General features: G+C 54.1%; 48 non-coding genes across 48 annotated transcripts; 24 read left to right on the top strand and 24 right to left on the bottom strand.

Annotated features, from left to right (window-relative positions):
* The first annotated feature begins 380 nt into the window (after positions 1 to 380).
* On the top strand, positions 381 to 453 carry Trnar-acg (transfer RNA arginine (anticodon ACG)). The gene has a single exon. It is a non-coding gene; the product is annotated as a tRNA-Arg (tRNA).
* A 283-nt stretch (positions 454 to 736) lies between these two features.
* Trnam-cau (transfer RNA methionine (anticodon CAU)) lies at positions 737 to 808 on the top strand. Its single transcript has one exon. It is a non-coding gene; the product is annotated as a tRNA-Met (tRNA).
* A 233-nt stretch (positions 809 to 1,041) lies between these two features.
* On the bottom strand, positions 1,042 to 1,113 carry Trnad-guc (transfer RNA aspartic acid (anticodon GUC)). Its single transcript has one exon. It is a non-coding gene; the product is annotated as a tRNA-Asp (tRNA).
* A 111-nt stretch (positions 1,114 to 1,224) lies between these two features.
* Trnai-uau (transfer RNA isoleucine (anticodon UAU)) lies at positions 1,225 to 1,316 on the bottom strand. The gene is given in 2 exon segments: positions 1,225 to 1,260; positions 1,279 to 1,316. It is a non-coding gene; the product is annotated as a tRNA-Ile (tRNA).
* A 443-nt stretch (positions 1,317 to 1,759) lies between these two features.
* On the top strand, positions 1,760 to 1,832 carry Trnar-acg (transfer RNA arginine (anticodon ACG)). Its single transcript has one exon. It is a non-coding gene; the product is annotated as a tRNA-Arg (tRNA).
* A 283-nt stretch (positions 1,833 to 2,115) lies between these two features.
* On the top strand, positions 2,116 to 2,187 carry Trnam-cau (transfer RNA methionine (anticodon CAU)). Its single transcript has one exon. It is a non-coding gene; the product is annotated as a tRNA-Met (tRNA).
* Positions 2,188 to 2,420: 233 nt separating this feature from the next.
* Trnad-guc (transfer RNA aspartic acid (anticodon GUC)) lies at positions 2,421 to 2,492 on the bottom strand. Its single transcript has one exon. It is a non-coding gene; the product is annotated as a tRNA-Asp (tRNA).
* A 111-nt stretch (positions 2,493 to 2,603) lies between these two features.
* On the bottom strand, positions 2,604 to 2,695 carry Trnai-uau (transfer RNA isoleucine (anticodon UAU)). Its single transcript is given in 2 exon segments — positions 2,604 to 2,639; positions 2,658 to 2,695. It is a non-coding gene; the product is annotated as a tRNA-Ile (tRNA).
* A 443-nt stretch (positions 2,696 to 3,138) lies between these two features.
* On the top strand, positions 3,139 to 3,211 carry Trnar-acg (transfer RNA arginine (anticodon ACG)). Its single transcript has one exon. It is a non-coding gene; the product is annotated as a tRNA-Arg (tRNA).
* Positions 3,212 to 3,494: 283 nt separating this feature from the next.
* On the top strand, positions 3,495 to 3,566 carry Trnam-cau (transfer RNA methionine (anticodon CAU)). Its single transcript has one exon. It is a non-coding gene; the product is annotated as a tRNA-Met (tRNA).
* A 233-nt stretch (positions 3,567 to 3,799) lies between these two features.
* Trnad-guc (transfer RNA aspartic acid (anticodon GUC)) lies at positions 3,800 to 3,871 on the bottom strand. The gene has a single exon. It is a non-coding gene; the product is annotated as a tRNA-Asp (tRNA).
* Positions 3,872 to 3,982: 111 nt separating this feature from the next.
* Positions 3,983 to 4,074, bottom strand: Trnai-uau (transfer RNA isoleucine (anticodon UAU)). Its single transcript is given in 2 exon segments — positions 3,983 to 4,018; positions 4,037 to 4,074. It is a non-coding gene; the product is annotated as a tRNA-Ile (tRNA).
* Positions 4,075 to 4,517: 443 nt separating this feature from the next.
* Positions 4,518 to 4,590, top strand: Trnar-acg (transfer RNA arginine (anticodon ACG)). The gene has a single exon. It is a non-coding gene; the product is annotated as a tRNA-Arg (tRNA).
* A 283-nt stretch (positions 4,591 to 4,873) lies between these two features.
* Trnam-cau (transfer RNA methionine (anticodon CAU)) lies at positions 4,874 to 4,945 on the top strand. Its single transcript has one exon. It is a non-coding gene; the product is annotated as a tRNA-Met (tRNA).
* Positions 4,946 to 5,178: 233 nt separating this feature from the next.
* Trnad-guc (transfer RNA aspartic acid (anticodon GUC)) lies at positions 5,179 to 5,250 on the bottom strand. Its single transcript has one exon. It is a non-coding gene; the product is annotated as a tRNA-Asp (tRNA).
* Positions 5,251 to 5,361: 111 nt separating this feature from the next.
* Positions 5,362 to 5,453, bottom strand: Trnai-uau (transfer RNA isoleucine (anticodon UAU)). The gene is given in 2 exon segments: positions 5,362 to 5,397; positions 5,416 to 5,453. It is a non-coding gene; the product is annotated as a tRNA-Ile (tRNA).
* A 443-nt stretch (positions 5,454 to 5,896) lies between these two features.
* Positions 5,897 to 5,969, top strand: Trnar-acg (transfer RNA arginine (anticodon ACG)). The gene has a single exon. It is a non-coding gene; the product is annotated as a tRNA-Arg (tRNA).
* Positions 5,970 to 6,252: 283 nt separating this feature from the next.
* Positions 6,253 to 6,324, top strand: Trnam-cau (transfer RNA methionine (anticodon CAU)). Its single transcript has one exon. It is a non-coding gene; the product is annotated as a tRNA-Met (tRNA).
* A 233-nt stretch (positions 6,325 to 6,557) lies between these two features.
* On the bottom strand, positions 6,558 to 6,629 carry Trnad-guc (transfer RNA aspartic acid (anticodon GUC)). Its single transcript has one exon. It is a non-coding gene; the product is annotated as a tRNA-Asp (tRNA).
* A 111-nt stretch (positions 6,630 to 6,740) lies between these two features.
* Positions 6,741 to 6,832, bottom strand: Trnai-uau (transfer RNA isoleucine (anticodon UAU)). Its single transcript is given in 2 exon segments — positions 6,741 to 6,776; positions 6,795 to 6,832. It is a non-coding gene; the product is annotated as a tRNA-Ile (tRNA).
* Positions 6,833 to 7,275: 443 nt separating this feature from the next.
* Positions 7,276 to 7,348, top strand: Trnar-acg (transfer RNA arginine (anticodon ACG)). Its single transcript has one exon. It is a non-coding gene; the product is annotated as a tRNA-Arg (tRNA).
* A 283-nt stretch (positions 7,349 to 7,631) lies between these two features.
* On the top strand, positions 7,632 to 7,703 carry Trnam-cau (transfer RNA methionine (anticodon CAU)). Its single transcript has one exon. It is a non-coding gene; the product is annotated as a tRNA-Met (tRNA).
* Positions 7,704 to 7,936: 233 nt separating this feature from the next.
* Trnad-guc (transfer RNA aspartic acid (anticodon GUC)) lies at positions 7,937 to 8,008 on the bottom strand. Its single transcript has one exon. It is a non-coding gene; the product is annotated as a tRNA-Asp (tRNA).
* Positions 8,009 to 8,119: 111 nt separating this feature from the next.
* Trnai-uau (transfer RNA isoleucine (anticodon UAU)) lies at positions 8,120 to 8,211 on the bottom strand. Its single transcript is given in 2 exon segments — positions 8,120 to 8,155; positions 8,174 to 8,211. It is a non-coding gene; the product is annotated as a tRNA-Ile (tRNA).
* Positions 8,212 to 8,654: 443 nt separating this feature from the next.
* Positions 8,655 to 8,727, top strand: Trnar-acg (transfer RNA arginine (anticodon ACG)). Its single transcript has one exon. It is a non-coding gene; the product is annotated as a tRNA-Arg (tRNA).
* A 283-nt stretch (positions 8,728 to 9,010) lies between these two features.
* Trnam-cau (transfer RNA methionine (anticodon CAU)) lies at positions 9,011 to 9,082 on the top strand. Its single transcript has one exon. It is a non-coding gene; the product is annotated as a tRNA-Met (tRNA).
* Positions 9,083 to 9,315: 233 nt separating this feature from the next.
* Trnad-guc (transfer RNA aspartic acid (anticodon GUC)) lies at positions 9,316 to 9,387 on the bottom strand. The gene has a single exon. It is a non-coding gene; the product is annotated as a tRNA-Asp (tRNA).
* Positions 9,388 to 9,498: 111 nt separating this feature from the next.
* Positions 9,499 to 9,590, bottom strand: Trnai-uau (transfer RNA isoleucine (anticodon UAU)). The gene is given in 2 exon segments: positions 9,499 to 9,534; positions 9,553 to 9,590. It is a non-coding gene; the product is annotated as a tRNA-Ile (tRNA).
* Positions 9,591 to 10,033: 443 nt separating this feature from the next.
* Positions 10,034 to 10,106, top strand: Trnar-acg (transfer RNA arginine (anticodon ACG)). The gene has a single exon. It is a non-coding gene; the product is annotated as a tRNA-Arg (tRNA).
* A 283-nt stretch (positions 10,107 to 10,389) lies between these two features.
* Positions 10,390 to 10,461, top strand: Trnam-cau (transfer RNA methionine (anticodon CAU)). The gene has a single exon. It is a non-coding gene; the product is annotated as a tRNA-Met (tRNA).
* A 233-nt stretch (positions 10,462 to 10,694) lies between these two features.
* On the bottom strand, positions 10,695 to 10,766 carry Trnad-guc (transfer RNA aspartic acid (anticodon GUC)). The gene has a single exon. It is a non-coding gene; the product is annotated as a tRNA-Asp (tRNA).
* A 111-nt stretch (positions 10,767 to 10,877) lies between these two features.
* Positions 10,878 to 10,969, bottom strand: Trnai-uau (transfer RNA isoleucine (anticodon UAU)). The gene is given in 2 exon segments: positions 10,878 to 10,913; positions 10,932 to 10,969. It is a non-coding gene; the product is annotated as a tRNA-Ile (tRNA).
* Positions 10,970 to 11,412: 443 nt separating this feature from the next.
* On the top strand, positions 11,413 to 11,485 carry Trnar-acg (transfer RNA arginine (anticodon ACG)). The gene has a single exon. It is a non-coding gene; the product is annotated as a tRNA-Arg (tRNA).
* Positions 11,486 to 11,768: 283 nt separating this feature from the next.
* Positions 11,769 to 11,840, top strand: Trnam-cau (transfer RNA methionine (anticodon CAU)). Its single transcript has one exon. It is a non-coding gene; the product is annotated as a tRNA-Met (tRNA).
* A 233-nt stretch (positions 11,841 to 12,073) lies between these two features.
* On the bottom strand, positions 12,074 to 12,145 carry Trnad-guc (transfer RNA aspartic acid (anticodon GUC)). Its single transcript has one exon. It is a non-coding gene; the product is annotated as a tRNA-Asp (tRNA).
* Positions 12,146 to 12,256: 111 nt separating this feature from the next.
* Positions 12,257 to 12,348, bottom strand: Trnai-uau (transfer RNA isoleucine (anticodon UAU)). The gene is given in 2 exon segments: positions 12,257 to 12,292; positions 12,311 to 12,348. It is a non-coding gene; the product is annotated as a tRNA-Ile (tRNA).
* Positions 12,349 to 12,791: 443 nt separating this feature from the next.
* Trnar-acg (transfer RNA arginine (anticodon ACG)) lies at positions 12,792 to 12,864 on the top strand. Its single transcript has one exon. It is a non-coding gene; the product is annotated as a tRNA-Arg (tRNA).
* A 283-nt stretch (positions 12,865 to 13,147) lies between these two features.
* Positions 13,148 to 13,219, top strand: Trnam-cau (transfer RNA methionine (anticodon CAU)). Its single transcript has one exon. It is a non-coding gene; the product is annotated as a tRNA-Met (tRNA).
* A 233-nt stretch (positions 13,220 to 13,452) lies between these two features.
* Positions 13,453 to 13,524, bottom strand: Trnad-guc (transfer RNA aspartic acid (anticodon GUC)). The gene has a single exon. It is a non-coding gene; the product is annotated as a tRNA-Asp (tRNA).
* A 111-nt stretch (positions 13,525 to 13,635) lies between these two features.
* Trnai-uau (transfer RNA isoleucine (anticodon UAU)) lies at positions 13,636 to 13,727 on the bottom strand. The gene is given in 2 exon segments: positions 13,636 to 13,671; positions 13,690 to 13,727. It is a non-coding gene; the product is annotated as a tRNA-Ile (tRNA).
* Positions 13,728 to 14,170: 443 nt separating this feature from the next.
* Trnar-acg (transfer RNA arginine (anticodon ACG)) lies at positions 14,171 to 14,243 on the top strand. The gene has a single exon. It is a non-coding gene; the product is annotated as a tRNA-Arg (tRNA).
* Positions 14,244 to 14,526: 283 nt separating this feature from the next.
* On the top strand, positions 14,527 to 14,598 carry Trnam-cau (transfer RNA methionine (anticodon CAU)). The gene has a single exon. It is a non-coding gene; the product is annotated as a tRNA-Met (tRNA).
* A 233-nt stretch (positions 14,599 to 14,831) lies between these two features.
* On the bottom strand, positions 14,832 to 14,903 carry Trnad-guc (transfer RNA aspartic acid (anticodon GUC)). Its single transcript has one exon. It is a non-coding gene; the product is annotated as a tRNA-Asp (tRNA).
* A 111-nt stretch (positions 14,904 to 15,014) lies between these two features.
* Positions 15,015 to 15,106, bottom strand: Trnai-uau (transfer RNA isoleucine (anticodon UAU)). The gene is given in 2 exon segments: positions 15,015 to 15,050; positions 15,069 to 15,106. It is a non-coding gene; the product is annotated as a tRNA-Ile (tRNA).
* Positions 15,107 to 15,549: 443 nt separating this feature from the next.
* Positions 15,550 to 15,622, top strand: Trnar-acg (transfer RNA arginine (anticodon ACG)). Its single transcript has one exon. It is a non-coding gene; the product is annotated as a tRNA-Arg (tRNA).
* A 283-nt stretch (positions 15,623 to 15,905) lies between these two features.
* On the top strand, positions 15,906 to 15,977 carry Trnam-cau (transfer RNA methionine (anticodon CAU)). Its single transcript has one exon. It is a non-coding gene; the product is annotated as a tRNA-Met (tRNA).
* A 233-nt stretch (positions 15,978 to 16,210) lies between these two features.
* Trnad-guc (transfer RNA aspartic acid (anticodon GUC)) lies at positions 16,211 to 16,282 on the bottom strand. The gene has a single exon. It is a non-coding gene; the product is annotated as a tRNA-Asp (tRNA).
* Positions 16,283 to 16,393: 111 nt separating this feature from the next.
* On the bottom strand, positions 16,394 to 16,485 carry Trnai-uau (transfer RNA isoleucine (anticodon UAU)). The gene is given in 2 exon segments: positions 16,394 to 16,429; positions 16,448 to 16,485. It is a non-coding gene; the product is annotated as a tRNA-Ile (tRNA).
* Positions 16,486 to 16,754: the final 269 nt, after the last annotated feature.

Here is a 16,754-nt window from a genome sequence, read left to right as displayed (position 1 = left end):
CGTCATAAGATCGTCACCTGCGGCCATACTGCGAATTTAGCACCTGTCTACGAATGCCTCATTCGATTCTTGCTTCATATGCTACACTTACAAGCATATCAACCGCTTGTCCTCGCCGAAAAAAATGCAGAAAAACGCGCGCCTTGCCTTCTGCTACCTGTCCAACAGCGAGGGCAGATGTGTGGCAAGCTCTAAGCCGTGCAGGCGCACCGTGGCCGAGCAGCTGGAGGAGAGGTGCCTTCCTTGGCAGCTCCCTGCAGAGTGCGCAAGACCAGAGTGGCCGCGCCGCCGTTGTCAGTGGACGACATGCAGTTGCCGAGCCACGGAGAACACGTTGCTTTGCGATGTGCACCCGCCTCGTGGTAGAAAACGCAAACAGTGGCCCTGTAGCGCAACGGATAACGCGTCTGACTACGGATCAGAAGATTCCAGGTTCGAATCCTGGCAGGGTCGGCATTTTGTTAGTTGCGGGCGCGTAGCTAGGCAGTGGATTCGAATGTCTCCACCTTCGTGGAGTGCAATGTTAATCCTGAGCATCTCGCAGCTGCATCTCGAGACGATTGCGGTAAATATCGCTTCGTGCAAGCGTCAGCGTAGCGTCAGTCGAGCAAAGTCGAGACAAGTCAAGCTGAGAGATGTTACGCACTTAATTAAACGGTAGGCGCGGGAAACCGACGCAGACAACGCTTTCCAAGTGTCCCATGTCACGCACCGAAGAGCGCGGACGGCTCCACGCAGCAGAGTGGCGCAGTGGAAGCGTGCTGGGCCCATAACCCAGAGGTCCGTGGATCGAAACCACGCTCTGCTAAAATTATTCTTTTTCTTGGGTGCCTCGAGCTCGATCATTAAGCCTGGGGTGAGCTGGTTCAGCGTCAACAGCAACCCCTGTAAGTCGTGAAACGACGACGTCGTGTGAAGAATGCGAGAAACACTTCCTAAGACGCAGACTTTCTTACGATTTTGCAGTAACTACATTCCTTGATCGCAACGTTAATGTCCTTTCGGGCCACGCGTGCAACTTTCGCGATATAAAAATCGCACCTCCCCGGCGGGGAATCGAACCCCGGTCTCCCGCGTGACAGGCGGGGATACTAACCACTATACTACCGAGGAACACGCGATCGGTGACTATAATGCACGCACACTTATGTTTCTCAAGCAGGTGATACATCTCAACTCTCGCGTCCCGATGCTTTCAGAGTCAGCTGCTACGAAATAAAAGTATGCCCCAGGTGAGGCTCGAACTCACAACCCCGGCATTGCTCACGGCTACTGCCTTATAAGTACCGTGCGCTAACCAATTGCGCCACTGGGGCTACAGCAGAGAGCTTTCAGTTAGCGATACTCACTTTGCTGCCAACCTGTTGTGGCTGCACACCCGTCATAAGATCGTCACCTGCGGCCATACTGCGAATTTAGCACCTGTCTACGAATGCCTCATTCGATTCTTGCTTCATATGCTACACTTACAAGCATATCAACCGCTTGTCCTCGCCGAAAAAAATGCAGAAAAACGCGCGCCTTGCCTTCTGCTACCTGTCCAACAGCGAGGGCAGATGTGTGGCAAGCTCTAAGCCGTGCAGGCGCACCGTGGCCGAGCAGCTGGAGGAGAGGTGCCTTCCTTGGCAGCTCCCTGCAGAGTGCGCAAGACCAGAGTGGCCGCGCCGCCGTTGTCAGTGGACGACATGCAGTTGCCGAGCCACGGAGAACACGTTGCTTTGCGATGTGCACCCGCCTCGTGGTAGAAAACGCAAACAGTGGCCCTGTAGCGCAACGGATAACGCGTCTGACTACGGATCAGAAGATTCCAGGTTCGAATCCTGGCAGGGTCGGCATTTTGTTAGTTGCGGGCGCGTAGCTAGGCAGTGAATTCGAATGTCTCCACCTTCGTGGAGTGCAATGTTAATCCTGAGCATCTCGCAGCTGCATCTCGAGACGATTGCGGTAAATATCGCTTCGTGCAAGCGTCGGCGTAGCGTCAGTCGAGCAAAGTCGAGACAAGTCAAGCTGAGAGATGTTACGCACTTAATTAAACGGTAGGCGCGGGAAACCGACGCAGACAACGCTTTCCAAGTGTCCCATGTCACGCACCGAAGAGCGCGGACGGCTCCACGCAGCAGAGTGGCGCAGTGGAAGCGTGCTGGGCCCATAACCCAGAGGTCCGTGGATCGAAACCACGCTCTGCTAAAATTATTCTTTTTCTTGGGTGCCTCGAGCTCGATCATTAAGCCTGGGGTGAGCTGGTTCAGCGTCAACAGCAACCCCTGTAAGTCGTGAAACGACGACGTCGTGTGAAGAATGCGAGAAACACTTCCTAAGACGCAGACTTTCTTACGATTTTGCAGTAACTACATTCCTTGATCGCAACGTTAATGTCCTTTCGGGCCACGCGTGCAACTTTCGCGATATAAAAATCGCACCTCCCCGGCGGGGAATCGAACCCCGGTCTCCCGCGTGACAGGCGGGGATACTAACCACTATACTACCGAGGAACACGCGATCGGTGACTATAATGCACGCACACTTATGTTTCTCAAGCAGGTGATACATCTCAACTCTCGCGTCCCGATGCTTTCAGAGTCAGCTGCTACGAAATAAAAGTATGCCCCAGGTGAGGCTCGAACTCACATCCCCGGCATTGCTCACGGCTACTGCCTTATAACTACCGTGCGCTAACCAATTGCGCCACTGGGGCTACAGCAGAGAGCTTTCAGTTAGCGATACTCACTTTGCTGCCAACCTGTTGTGGCTGCACACCCGTCATAAGATCGTCACCTGCGGCCATACTGCGAATTTAGCACCTGTCTACGAATGCCTCATTCGATTCTTGCTTCATATGCTACACTTACAAGCATATCAACCGCTTGTCCTCGCCGAAAAAAATGCAGAAAAACGCGCGCCTTGCCTTCTGCTACCTGTCCAACAGCGAGGGCAGATGTGTGGCAAGCTCTAAGCCGTGCAGGCGCACCGTGGCCGAGCAGCTGGAGGAGAGGTGCCTTCCTTGGCAGCTCCCTGCAGAGTGCGCAAGACCAGAGTGGCCGCGCCGCCGTTGTCAGTGGACGACATGCAGTTGCCGAGCCACGGAGAACACGTTGCTTTGCGATGTGCACCCGCCTCGTGGTAGAAAACGCAAACAGTGGCCCTGTAGCGCAACGGATAACGCGTCTGACTACGGATCAGAAGATTCCAGGTTCGAATCCTGGCAGGGTCGGCATTTTGTTAGTTGCGGGCGCGTAGCTAGGCAGTGGATTCGAATGTCTCCACCTTCGTGGAGTGCAATGTTAATCCTGAGCATCTCGCAGCTGCATCTCGAGACGATTGCGGTAAATATCGCTTCGTGCAAGCGTCAGCGTAGCGTCAGTCGAGCAAAGTCGAGACAAGTCAAGCTGAGAGATGTTACGCACTTAATTAAACGGTAGGCGCGGGAAACCGACGCAGACAACGCTTTCCAAGTGTCCCATGTCACGCACCGAAGAGCGCGGACGGCTCCACGCAGCAGAGTGGCGCAGTGGAAGCGTGCTGGGCCCATAACCCAGAGGTCCGTGGATCGAAACCACGCTCTGCTAAAATTATTCTTTTTCTTGGGTGCCTCGAGCTCGATCATTAAGCCTGGGGTGAGCTGGTTCAGCGTCAACAGCAACCCCTGTAAGTCGTGAAACGACGACGTCGTGTGAAGAATGCGAGAAACACTTCCTAAGACGCAGACTTTCTTACGATTTTGCAGTAACTACATTCCTTGATCGCAACGTTAATGTCCTTTCGGGCCACGCGTGCAACTTTCGCGATATAAAAATCGCACCTCCCCGGCGGGGAATCGAACCCCGGTCTCCCGCGTGACAGGCGGGGATACTAACCACTATACTACCGAGGAACACGCGATCGGTGACTATAATGCACGCACACTTATGTTTCTCAAGCAGGTGATACATCTCAACTCTCGCGTCCCGATGCTTTCAGAGTCAGCTGCTACGAAATAAAAGTATGCCCCAGGTGAGGCTCGAACTCACATCCCCGGCATTGCTCACGGCTACTGCCTTATAACTACCGTGCGCTAACCAATTGCGCCACTGGGGCTACAGCAGAGAGCTTTCAGTTAGCGATACTCACTTTGCTGCCAACCTGTTGTGGCTGCACACCCGTCATAAGATCGTCACCTGCGGCCATACTGCGAATTTAGCACCTGTCTACGAATGCCTCATTCGATTCTTGCTTCATATGCTACACTTACAAGCATATCAACCGCTTGTCCTCGCCGAAAAAAATGCAGAAAAACGCGCGCCTTGCCTTCTGCTACCTGTCCAACAGCGAGGGCAGATGTGTGGCAAGCTCTAAGCCGTGCAGGCGCACCGTGGCCGAGCAGCTGGAGGAGAGGTGCCTTCCTTGGCAGCTCCCTGCAGAGTGCGCAAGACCAGAGTGGCCGCGCCGCCGTTGTCAGTGGACGACATGCAGTTGCCGAGCCACGGAGAACACGTTGCTTTGCGATGTGCACCCGCCTCGTGGTAGAAAACGCAAACAGTGGCCCTGTAGCGCAACGGATAACGCGTCTGACTACGGATCAGAAGATTCCAGGTTCGAATCCTGGCAGGGTCGGCATTTTGTTAGTTGCGGGCGCGTAGCTAGGCAGTGGATTCGAATGTCTCCACCTTCGTGGAGTGCAATGTTAATCCTGAGCATCTCGCAGCTGCATCTCGAGACGATTGCGGTAAATATCGCTTCGTGCAAGCGTCAGCGTAGCGTCAGTCGAGCAAAGTCGAGACAAGTCAAGCTGAGAGATGTTACGCACTTAATTAAACGGTAGGCGCGGGAAACCGACGCAGACAACGCTTTCCAAGTGTCCCATGTCACGCACCGAAGAGCGCGGACGGCTCCACGCAGCAGAGTGGCGCAGTGGAAGCGTGCTGGGCCCATAACCCAGAGGTCCGTGGATCGAAACCACGCTCTGCTAAAATTATTCTTTTTCTTGGGTGCCTCGAGCTCGATCATTAAGCCTGGGGTGAGCTGGTTCAGCGTCAACAGCAACCCCTGTAAGTCGTGAAACGACGACGTCGTGTGAAGAATGCGAGAAACACTTCCTAAGACGCAGACTTTCTTACGATTTTGCAGTAACTACATTCCTTGATCGCAACGTTAATGTCCTTTCGGGCCACGCGTGCAACTTTCGCGATATAAAAATCGCACCTCCCCGGCGGGGAATCGAACCCCGGTCTCCCGCGTGACAGGCGGGGATACTAACCACTATACTACCGAGGAACACGCGATCGGTGACTATAATGCACGCACACTTATGTTTCTCAAGCAGGTGATACATCTCAACTCTCGCGTCCCGATGCTTTCAGAGTCAGCTGCTACGAAATAAAAGTATGCCCCAGGTGAGGCTCGAACTCACATCCCCGGCATTGCTCACGGCTACTGCCTTATAACTACCGTGCGCTAACCAATTGCGCCACTGGGGCTACAGCAGAGAGCTTTCAGTTAGCGATACTCACTTTGCTGCCAACCTGTTGTGGCTGCACACCCGTCATAAGATCGTCACCTGCGGCCATACTGCGAATTTAGCACCTGTCTACGAATGCCTCATTCGATTCTTGCTTCATATGCTACACTTACAAGCATATCAACCGCTTGTCCTCGCCGAAAAAAATGCAGAAAAACGCGCGCCTTGCCTTCTGCTACCTGTCCAACAGCGAGGGCAGATGTGTGGCAAGCTCTAAGCCGTGCAGGCGCACCGTGGCCGAGCAGCTGGAGGAGAGGTGCCTTCCTTGGCAGCTCCCTGCAGAGTGCGCAAGACCAGAGTGGCCGCGCCGCCGTTGTCAGTGGACGACATGCAGTTGCCGAGCCACGGAGAACATGTTGCTTTGCGATGTACACCCGCCTCGTGGTAGAAAACACAAACAGTGGCCCAGTGGCGCAACGGATAACGCGTCTGACTACGGATCAGAAGATTCCAGGTTCGAATCCTGGCAGGGTCGGCATTTTGTTAGTTGCGGGCGCGTAGCTAGGCAGTGGATTCGAATGTCTCCACCTTCGTGGAGTGCAATGTTAATCCTGAGCATCTCGCAGCTGCATCTCGAGACGATTGCGGTAAATATCGCTTCGTGCAAGCGTCAGCGTAGCGTCAGTCGAGCAAAGTCGAGACAAGTCAAGCTGAGAGATGTTACGCACTTAATTAAACGGTAGGCGCGGGAAACCGACGCAGACAACGCTTTCCAAGTGTCCCATGTCACGCACCGAAGAGCGCGGACGGCTCCACGCAGCAGAGTGGCGCAGTGGAAGCGTGCTGGGCCCATAACCCAGAGGTCCGTGGATCGAAACCACGCTCTGCTAAAATTATTCTTTTTCTTGGGTGCCTCGAGCTCGATCATTAAGCCTGGGGTGAGCTGGTTCAGCGTCAACAGCAACCCCTGTAAGTCGTGAAACGACGACGTCGTGTGAAGAATGCGAGAAACACTTCCTAAGACGCAGACTTTCTTACGATTTTGCAGTAACTACATTCCTTGATCGCAACGTTAATGTCCTTTCGGGCCACGCGTGCAACTTTCGCGATATAAAAATCGCACCTCCCCGGCGGGGAATCGAACCCCGGTCTCCCGCGTGACAGGCGGGGATACTAACCACTATACTACCGAGGAACACGCGATCGGTGACTATAATGCACGCACACTTATGTTTCTCAAGCAGGTGATACATCTCAACTCTCGCGTCCCGATGCTTTCAGAGTCAGCTGCTACGAAATAAAAGTATGCCCCAGGTGAGGCTCGAACTCACATCCCCGGCATTGCTCACGGCTACTGCCTTATAACTACCGTGCGCTAACCAATTGCGCCACTGGGGCTACAGCAGAGAGCTTTCAGTTAGCGATACTCACTTTGCTGCCAACCTGTTGTGGCTGCACACCCGTCATAAGATCGTCACCTGCGGCCATACTGCGAATTTAGCACCTGTCTACGAATGCCTCATTCGATTCTTGCTTCATAAGCTACACTTACAAGCATATCAACCGCTTGTCCTCGCCGAAAAAAATGCAGAAAAACGCGCGCCTTGCCTTCTGCTACCTGTCCAACAGCGAGGGCAGATGTGTGGCAAGCTCTAAGCCGTGCAGGCGCACCGTGGCCGAGCAGCTGGAGGAGAGGTGCCTTCCTTGGCAGCTCCCTGCAGAGTGCGCAAGACCAGAGTGGCCGCGCCGCCGTTGTCAGTGGACGACATGCAGTTGCCGAGCCACGGAGAACACGTTGCTTTGCGATGTGCACCCGCCTCGTGGTAGAAAACGCAAACAGTGGCCCTGTAGCGCAACGGATAACGCGTGTGACTACGGATCAGAAGATTCCAGGTTCGAATCCTGGCAGGGTCGGCATTTTGTTAGTTGCGGGCGCGTAGCTAGGCAGTGGATTCGAATGTCTCCACCTTCGTGGAGTGCAATGTTAATCCTGAGCATCTCGCAGCTGCATCTCGAGACGATTGCGGTAAATATCGCTTCGTGCAAGCGTCAGCGTAGCGTCAGTCGAGCAAAGTCGAGACAAGTCAAGCTGAGAGATGTTACGCACTTAATTAAACGGTAGGCGCGGGAAACCGACGCAGACAACGCTTTCCAAGTGTCCCATGTCACGCACCGAAGAGCGCGGACGGCTCCACGCAGCAGAGTGGCGCAGTGGAAGCGTGCTGGGCCCATAACCCAGAGGTCCGTGGATCGAAACCACGCTCTGCTAAAATTATTCTTTTTCTTGGGTGCCTCGAGCTCGATCATTAAGCCTGGGGTGAGCTGGTTCAGCGTCAACAGCAACCCCTGTAAGTCGTGAAACGACGACGTCGTGTGAAGAATGCGAGAAACACTTCCTAAGACGCAGACTTTCTTACGATTTTGCAGTAACTACATTCCTTGATCGCAACGTTAATGTCCTTTCGGGCCACGCGTGCAACTTTCGCGATATAAAAATCGCACCTCCCCGGCGGGGAATCGAACCCCGGTCTCCCGCGTGACAGGCGGGGATACTAACCACTACACTACCGAGGAACACGCGATCGGTGACTATAATGCACGCACACTTATGTTTCTCAAGCAGGTGATACATCTCAACTCTCGCGTCCCGATGCTTTCAGAGTCAGCTGCTACGAAATAAAAGTATGCCCCAGGTGAGGCTCGAACTCACATCCCCGGCATTGCTCACGGCTACTGCCTTATAACTACCGTGCGCTAACCAATTGCGCCACTGGGGCTACAGCAGAGAGCTTTCAGTTAGCGATACTCACTTTGCTGCCAACCTGTTGTGGCTGCACACCCGTCATAAGATCGTCACCTGCGGCCATACTGCGAATTTAGCACCTGTCTACGAATGCCTCATTCGATTCTTGCTTCATATGCTACACTTACAAGCATATCAACCGCTTGTCCTCGCCGAAAAAAATGCAGAAAAACGCGCGCCTTGCCTTCTGCTACCTGTCCAACAGCGAGGGCAGATGTGTGGCAAGCTCTAAGCCGTGCAGGCGCACCGTGGCCGAGCAGCTGGAGGAGAGGTGCCTTCCTTGGCAGCTCCCTGCAGAGTGCGCAAGACCAGAGTGGCCGCGCCGCCGTTGTCAGTGGACGACATGCAGTTGCCGAGCCACGGAGAACACGTTGCTTTGCGATGTGCACCCGCCTCGTGGTAGAAAACGCAAACAGTGGCCCTGTAGCGCAACGGATAACGCGTCTGACTACGGATCAGAAGATTCCAGGTTCGAATCCTGGCAGGGTCGGCATTTTGTTAGTTGCGGGCGCGTAGCTAGGCAGTGGATTCGAATGTCTCCACCTTCGTGGAGTGCAATGTTAATCCTGAGCATCTCGCAGCTGCATCTCGAGACGATTGCGGTAAATATCGCTTCGTGCAAGCGTCAGCGTAGCGTCAGTCGAGCAAAGTCGAGACAAGTCAAGCTGAGAGATGTTACGCACTTAATTAAACGGTAGGCGCGGGAAACCGACGCAGACAACGCTTTCCAAGTGTCCCATGTCACGCACCGAAGAGCGCGGACGGCTCCACGCAGCAGAGTGGCGCAGTGGAAGCGTGCTGGGCCCATAACCCAGAGGTCCGTGGATCGAAACCACGCTCTGCTAAAATTTTTCTTTTTCTTGGGTGCCTCGAGCTCGATCATTAAGCCTGGGGTGAGCTGGTTCAGCGTCAACAGCAACCCCTGTAAGTCGTGAAACGACGACGTCGTGTGAAGAATGCGAGAAACACTTCCTAAGACGCAGACTTTCTTACGATTTTGCAGTAACTACATTCCTTGATCGCAACGTTAATGTCCTTTCGGGCCACGCGTGCAACTTTCGCGATATAAAAATCGCACCTCCCCGGCGGGGAATCGAACCCCGGTCTCCCGCGTGACAGGCGGGGATACTAACCACTATACTACCGAGGAACACGCGATCGGTGACTATAATGCACGCACACTTATGTTTCTCAAGCAGGTGATACATCTCAACTCTCGCGTCCCGATGCTTTCAGAGTCAGCTGCTACGAAATAAAAGTATGCCCCAGGTGAGGCTCGAACTCACATCCCCGGCATTGCTCACGGCTACTGCCTTATAACTACCGTGCGCTAACCAATTGCGCCACTGGGGCTACAGCAGAGAGCTTTCAGTTAGCGATACTCACTTTGCTGCCAACCTGTTGTGGCTGCACACCCGTCATAAGATCGTCACCTGCGGCCATACTGCGAATTTAGCACCTGTCTACGAATGCCTCATTCGATTCTTGCTTCATATGCTACACTTACAAGCATATCAACCGCTTGTCCTCGCCGAAAAAAATGCAGAAAAACGCGCGCCTTGCCTTCTGCTACCTGTCCAACAGCGAGGGCAGATGTGTGGCAAGCTCTAAGCCGTGCAGGCGCACCGTGGCCGAGCAGCTGGAGGAGAGGTGCCTTCCTTGGCAGCTCCCTGCAGAGTGCGCAAGACCAGAGTGGCCGCGCCGCCGTTGTCAGTGGACGACATGCAGTTGCCGAGCCACGGAGAACACGTTGCTTTGCGATGTGCACCCGCCTCGTGGTAGAAAACGCAAACAGTGGCCCTGTAGCGCAACGGATAACGCGTCTGACTACGGATCAGAAGATTCCAGGTTCGAATCCTGGCAGGGTCGGCATTTTGTTAGTTGCGGGCGCGTAGCTAGGCAGTGGATTCGAATGTCTCCACCTTCGTGGAGTGCAATGTTAATCCTGAGCATCTCGCAGCTGCATCTCGAGACGATTGCGGTAAATATCGCTTCGTGCAAGCGTCAGCGTAGCGTCAGTCGAGCAAAGTCGAGACAAGTCAAGCTGAGAGATGTTACGCACTTAATTAAACGGTAGGCGCGGGAAACCGACGCAGACAACGCTTTCCAAGTGTCCCATGTCACGCACCGAAGAGCGCGGACGGCTCCACGCAGCAGAGTGGCGCAGTGGAAGCGTGCTGGGCCCATAACCCAGAGGTCCGTGGATCGAAACCACGCTCTGCTAAAATTATTCTTTTTCTTGGGTGCCTCGAGCTCGATCATTAAGCCTGGGGTGAGCTGGTTCAGCGTCAACAGCAACCCCTGTAAGTCGTGAAACGACGACGTCGTGTGAAGAATGCGAGAAACACTTCCTAAGACGCAGACTTTCTTACGATTTTGCAGTAACTACATTCCTTGATCGCAACGTTAATGTCCTTTCGGGCCACGCGTGCAACTTTCGCGATATAAAAATCGCACCTCCCCGGCGGGGAATCGAACCCCGGTCTCCCGCGTGACAGGCGGGGATACTAACCACTATACTACCGAGGAACACGCGATCGGTGACTATAATGCACGCACACTTATGTTTCTCAAGCAGGTGATACATCTCAACTCTCGCGTCCCGATGCTTTCAGAGTCAGCTGCTACGAAATAAAAGTATGCCCCAGGTGAGGCTCGAACTCACATCCCCGGCATTGCTCACGGCTACTGCCTTATAACTACCGTGCGCTAACCAATTGCGCCACTGGGGCTACAGCAGAGAGCTTTCAGTTAGCGATACTCACTTTGCTGCCAACCTGTTGTGGCTGCACACCCGTCATAAGATCGTCACCTGCGGCCATACTGCGAATTTAGCACCTGTCTACGAATGCCTCATTCGATTCTTGCTTCATATGCTACACTTACAAGCATATCAACCGCTTGTCCTCGCCGAAAAAAATGCAGAAAAACGCGCGCCTTGCCTTCTGCTACCTGTCCAACAGCGAGGGCAGATGTGTGGCAAGCTCTAAGCCGTGCAGGCGCACCGTGGCCGAGCAGCTGGAGGAGAGGTGCCTTCCTTGGCAGCTCCCTGCAGAGTGCGCAAGACCAGAGTGGCCGCGCCGCCGTTGTCAGTGGACGACATGCAGTTGCCGAGCCACGGAGAACACGTTGCTTTGCGATGTGCACCCGCCTCGTGGTAGAAAACGCAAACAGTGGCCCTGTAGCGCAACGGATAACGCGTCTGACTACGGATCAGAAGATTCCAGGTTCGAATCCTGGCAGGGTCGGCATTTTGTTAGTTGCGGGCGCGTAGCTAGGCAGTGGATTCGAATGTCTCCACCTTCGTGGAGTGCAATGTTAATCCTGAGCATCTCGCAGCTGCATCTCGAGACGATTGCGGTAAATATCGCTTCGTGCAAGCGTCAGCGTAGCGTCAGTCGAGCAAAGTCGAGACAAGTCAAGCTGAGAGATGTTACGCACTTAATTAAACGGTAGGCGCGGGAAACCGACGCAGACAACGCTTTCCAAGTGTCCCATGTCACGCACCGAAGAGCGCGGACGGCTCCACGCAGCAGAGTGGCGCAGTGGAAGCGTGCTGGGCCCATAACCCAGAGGTCCGTGGATCGAAACCACGCTCTGCTAAAATTATTCTTTTTCTTGGGTGCCTCGAGCTCGATCATTAAGCCTGGGGTGAGCTGGTTCAGCGTCAACAGCAACCCCTGTAAGTCGTGAAACGACGACGTCGTGTGAAGAATGCGAGAAACACTTCCTAAGACGCAGACTTTCTTACGATTTTGCAGTAACTACATTCCTTGATCGCAACGTTAATGTCCTTTCGGGCCACGCGTGCAACTTTCGCGATATAAAAATCGCACCTCCCCGGCGGGGAATCGAACCCCGGTCTCCCGCGTGACAGGCGGGGATACTAACCACTATACTACCGAGGAACACGCGATCGGTGACTATAATGCACGCACACTTATGTTTCTCAAGCAGGTGATACATCTCAACTCTCGCGTCCCGATGCTTTCAGAGTCAGCTGCTACGAAATAAAAGTATGCCCCAGGTGAGGCTCGAACTCACATCCCCGGCATTGCTCACGGCTACTGCCTTATAACTACCGTGCGCTAACCAATTGCGCCACTGGGGCTACAGCAGAGAGCTTTCAGTTAGCGATACTCACTTTGCTGCCAACCTGTTGTGGCTGCACACCCGTCATAAGATCGTCACCTGCGGCCATACTGCGAATTTAGCACCTGTCTACGAATGCCTCATTCGATTCTTGCTTCATATGCTACACTTACAAGCATATCAACCGCTTGTCCTCGCCGAAAAAAATGCAGAAAAACGCGCGCCTTGCCTTCTGCTACCTGTCCAACAGCGAGGGCAGATGTGTGGCAAGCTCTAAGCCGTGCAGGCGCACCGTGGCCGAGCAGCTGGAGGAGAGGTGCCTTCCTTGGCAGCTCCCTGCAGAGTGCGCAAGACCAGAGTGGCCGCGCCGCCGTTGTCAGTGGACGACATGCAGTTGCCGAGCCACGGAGAACACGTTGCTTTGCGATGTGCACCCGCCTCGTGGTAGAAAACGCAAACAGTGGCCCTGTAGCGCAACGGATAACGCGTCTGACTACGGATCAGAAGATTCCAGGTTCGAATCCTGGCAGGGTCGGCATTTTGTTAGTTGCGGGCGCGTAGCTAGGCAGTGGATTCGAATGTCTCCACCTTCGTGGAGTGCAATGTTAATCCTGAGCATCTCGCAGCTGCATCTCGAGACGATTGCGGTAAATATCGCTTCGTGCAAGCGTCAGCGTAGCGTCAGTCGAGCAAAGTCGAGACAAGTCAAGCTGAGAGATGTTACGCACTTAATTAAACGGTAGGCGCGGGAAACCGACGCAGACAACGCTTTCCAAGTGTCCCATGTCACGCACCGAAGAGCGCGGACGGCTCCACGCAGCAGAGTGGCGCAGTGGAAGCGTGCTGGGCCCATAACCCAGAGGTCCGTGGATCGAAACCACGCTCTGCTAAAATTATTCTTTTTCTTGGGTGCCTCGAGCTCGATCATTAAGCCTGGGGTGAGCTGGTTCAGCGTCAACAGCAACCCCTGTAAGTCGTGAAACGACGACGTCGTGTGAAGAATGCGAGAAACACTTCCTAAGACGCAGACTTTCTTACGATTTTGCAGTAACTACATTCCTTGATCGCAACGTTAATGTCCTTTCGGGCCACGCGTGCAACTTTCGCGATATAAAAATCGCACCTCCCCGGCGGGGAATCGAACCCCGGTCTCCCGCGTGACAGGCGGGGATACTAACCACTATACTACCGAGGAACACGCGATCGGTGACTATAATGCACGCACACTTATGTTTCTCAAGCAGGTGATACATCTCAACTCTCGCGTCCCGATGCTTTCAGAGTCAGCTGCTACGAAATAAAAGTATGCCCCAGGTGAGGCTCGAACTCACATCCCCGGCATTGCTCACGGCTACTGCCTTATAACTACCGTGCGCTAACCAATTGCGCCACTGGGGCTACAGCAGAGAGCTTTCAGTTAGCGATACTCACTTTGCTGCCAACCTGTTGTGGCTGCACACCCGTCATAAGATCGTCACCTGCGGCCATACTGCGAATTTAGCACCTGTCTACGAATGCCTCATTCGATTCTTGCTTCATATGCTACACTTACAAGCATATCAACCGCTTGTCCTCGCCGAAAAAAATGCAGAAAAACGCGCGCCTTGCCTTCTGCTACCTGTCCAACAGCGAGGGCAGATGTGTGGCAAGCTCTAAGCCGTGCAGGCGCACCGTGGCCGAGCAGCTGGAGGAGAGGTGCCTTCCTTGGCAGCTCCCTGCAGAGTGCGCAAGACCAGAGTGGCCGCGCCGCCGTTGTCAGTGGACGACATGCAGTTGCCGAGCCACGGAGAACACGTTGCTTTGCGATGTGCACCCGCCTCGTGGTAGAAAACGCAAACAGTGGCCCTGTGGCGCAACGGATAACGCGTGTGACTACGGATCAGAAGATTCCAGGTTCGAATCCTGGCAGGGTCGGCATTTTGTTAGTTGCGGGCGCGTAGCTAGGCAGTGGATTCGAATGTCTCCACCTTCGTGGAGTGCAATGTTAATCCTGAGCATCTCGCAGCTGCATCTCGAGACGATTGCGGTAAATATCGCTTCGTGCAAGCGTCAGCGTAGCGTCAGTCGAGCAAAGTCGAGACAAGTCAAGCTGAGAGATGTTACGCACTTAATTAAACGGTAGGCGCGGGAAACCGACGCAGACAACGCTTTCCAAGTGTCCCATGTCACGCACCGAAGAGCGCGGACGGCTCCACGCAGCAGAGTGGCGCAGTGGAAGCGTGCTGGGCCCATAACCCAGAGGTCCGTGGATCGAAACCACGCTCTGCTAAAATTATTCTTTTTCTTGGGTGCCTCGAGCTCGATCATTAAGCCTGGGGTGAGCTGGTTCAGCGTCAACAGCAACCCCTGTAAGTCGTGAAACGACGACGTCGTGTGAAGAATGCGAGAAACACTTCCTAAGACGCAGACTTTCTTACGATTTTGCAGTAACTACATTCCTTGATCGCAACGTTAATGTCCTTTCGGGCCACGCGTGCAACTTTCGCGATATAAAAATCGCACCTCCCCGGCGGGGAATCGAACCCCGGTCTCCCGCGTGACAGGCGGGGATACTAACCACTATACTACCGAGGAACACGCGATCGGTGACTATAATGCACGCACACTTATGTTTCTCAAGCAGGTGATACATCTCAACTCTCGCGTCCCGATGCTTTCAGAGTCAGCTGCTACGAAATAAAAGTATGCCCCAGGTGAGGCTCGAACTCACATCCCCGGCATTGCTCACGGCTACTGCCTTATAACTACCGTGCGCTAACCAATTGCGCCACTGGGGCTACAGCAGAGAGCTTTCAGTTAGCGATACTCACTTTGCTGCCAACCTGTTGTGGCTGCACACCCGTCATAAGATCGTCACCTGCGGCCATACTGCGAATTTAGCACCTGTCTACGAATGCCTCATTCGATTCTTGCTTCATATGCTACACTTACAAGCATATCAACCGCTTGTCCTCGCCGAAAAAAATGCAGAAAAACGCGCGCCTTGCCTTCTGCTACCTGTCCAACAGCGAGGGCAGATGTGTGGCAAGCTCTAAGCCGTGCAGGCGCACCGTGGCCGAGCAGCTGGAGGAGAGGTGCCTTCCTTGGCAGCTCCCTGCAGAGTGCGCAAGACCAGAGTGGCCGCGCCGCCGTTGTCAGTGGACGACATGCAGTTGCCGAGCCACGGAGAACACGTTGCTTTGCGATGTGCACCCGCCTCGTGGTAGAAAACGCAAACAGTGGCCCTGTAGCGCAACGGATAACGCGTCTGACTACGGATCAGAAGATTCCAGGTTCGAATCCTGGCAGGGTCGGCATTTTGTTAGTTGCGGGCGCGTAGCTAGGCAGTGGATTCGAATGTCTCCACCTTCGTGGAGTGCAATGTTAATCCTGAGCATCTCGCAGCTGCATCTCGAGACGATTGCGGTAAATATCGCTTCGTGCAAGCGTCAGCGTAGCGTCAGTCGAGCAAAGTCGAGACAAGTCAAGCTGAGAGATGTTACGCACTTAATTAAACGGTAGGCGCGGGAAACCGACGCAGACAACGCTTTCCAAGTGTCCCATGTCACGCACCGAAGAGCGCGGACGGCTCCACGCAGCAGAGTGGCGCAGTGGAAGCGTGCTGGGCCCATAACCCAGAGGTCCGTGGATCGAAACCACGCTCTGCTAAAATTATTCTTTTTCTTGGGTGCCTCGAGCTCGATCATTAAGCCTGGGGTGAGCTGGTTCAGCGTCAACAGCAACCCCTGTAAGTCGTGAAACGACGACGTCGTGTGAAGAATGCGAGAAACACTTCCTAAGACGCAGACTTTCTTACGATTTTGCAGTAACTACATTCCTTGATCGCAACGTTAATGTCCTTTCGGGCCACGCGTGCAACTTTCGCGATATAAAAATCGCACCTCCCCGGCGGGGAATCGAACCCCGGTCTCCCGCGTGACAGGCGGGGATACTAACCACTATACTACCGAGGAACACGCGATCGGTGACTATAATGCACGCACACTTATGTTTCTCAAGCAGGTGATACATCTCAACTCTCGCGTCCCGATGCTTTCAGAGTCAGCTGCTACGAAATAAAAGTATGCCCCAGGTGAGGCTCGAACTCACATCCCCGGCATTGCTCACGGCTACTGCCTTATAACTACCGTGCGCTAACCAATTGCGCCACTGGGGCTACAGCAGAGAGCTTTCAGTTAGCGATACTCACTTTGCTGCCAACCTGTTGTGGCTGCACACCCGTCATAAGATCGTCACCTGCGGCCATACTGCGAATTTAGCACCTGTCTACGAATGCCTCATTCGATTCTTGCTTCATATGCTACACTTACAAGCATATCAACCGCTTGTCCTCGCCGAAAAAAATGCAGAAAAACGCGCGCCTTGCCTTCTGCTACCTGTCCAACAGCGAGGGCAGATGTGTGGCAAGCTCTAAGCCGTGCAGGC

This window comes from Schistocerca nitens, chromosome 9 (assembly GCF_023898315.1).
Source record: "Schistocerca nitens isolate TAMUIC-IGC-003100 chromosome 9, iqSchNite1.1, whole genome shotgun sequence".
Lineage (NCBI taxonomy): Eukaryota > Metazoa > Arthropoda > Insecta > Orthoptera > Acrididae > Schistocerca > Schistocerca nitens.
This window is presented reverse-complemented; position numbering and strand designations above follow the sequence as displayed.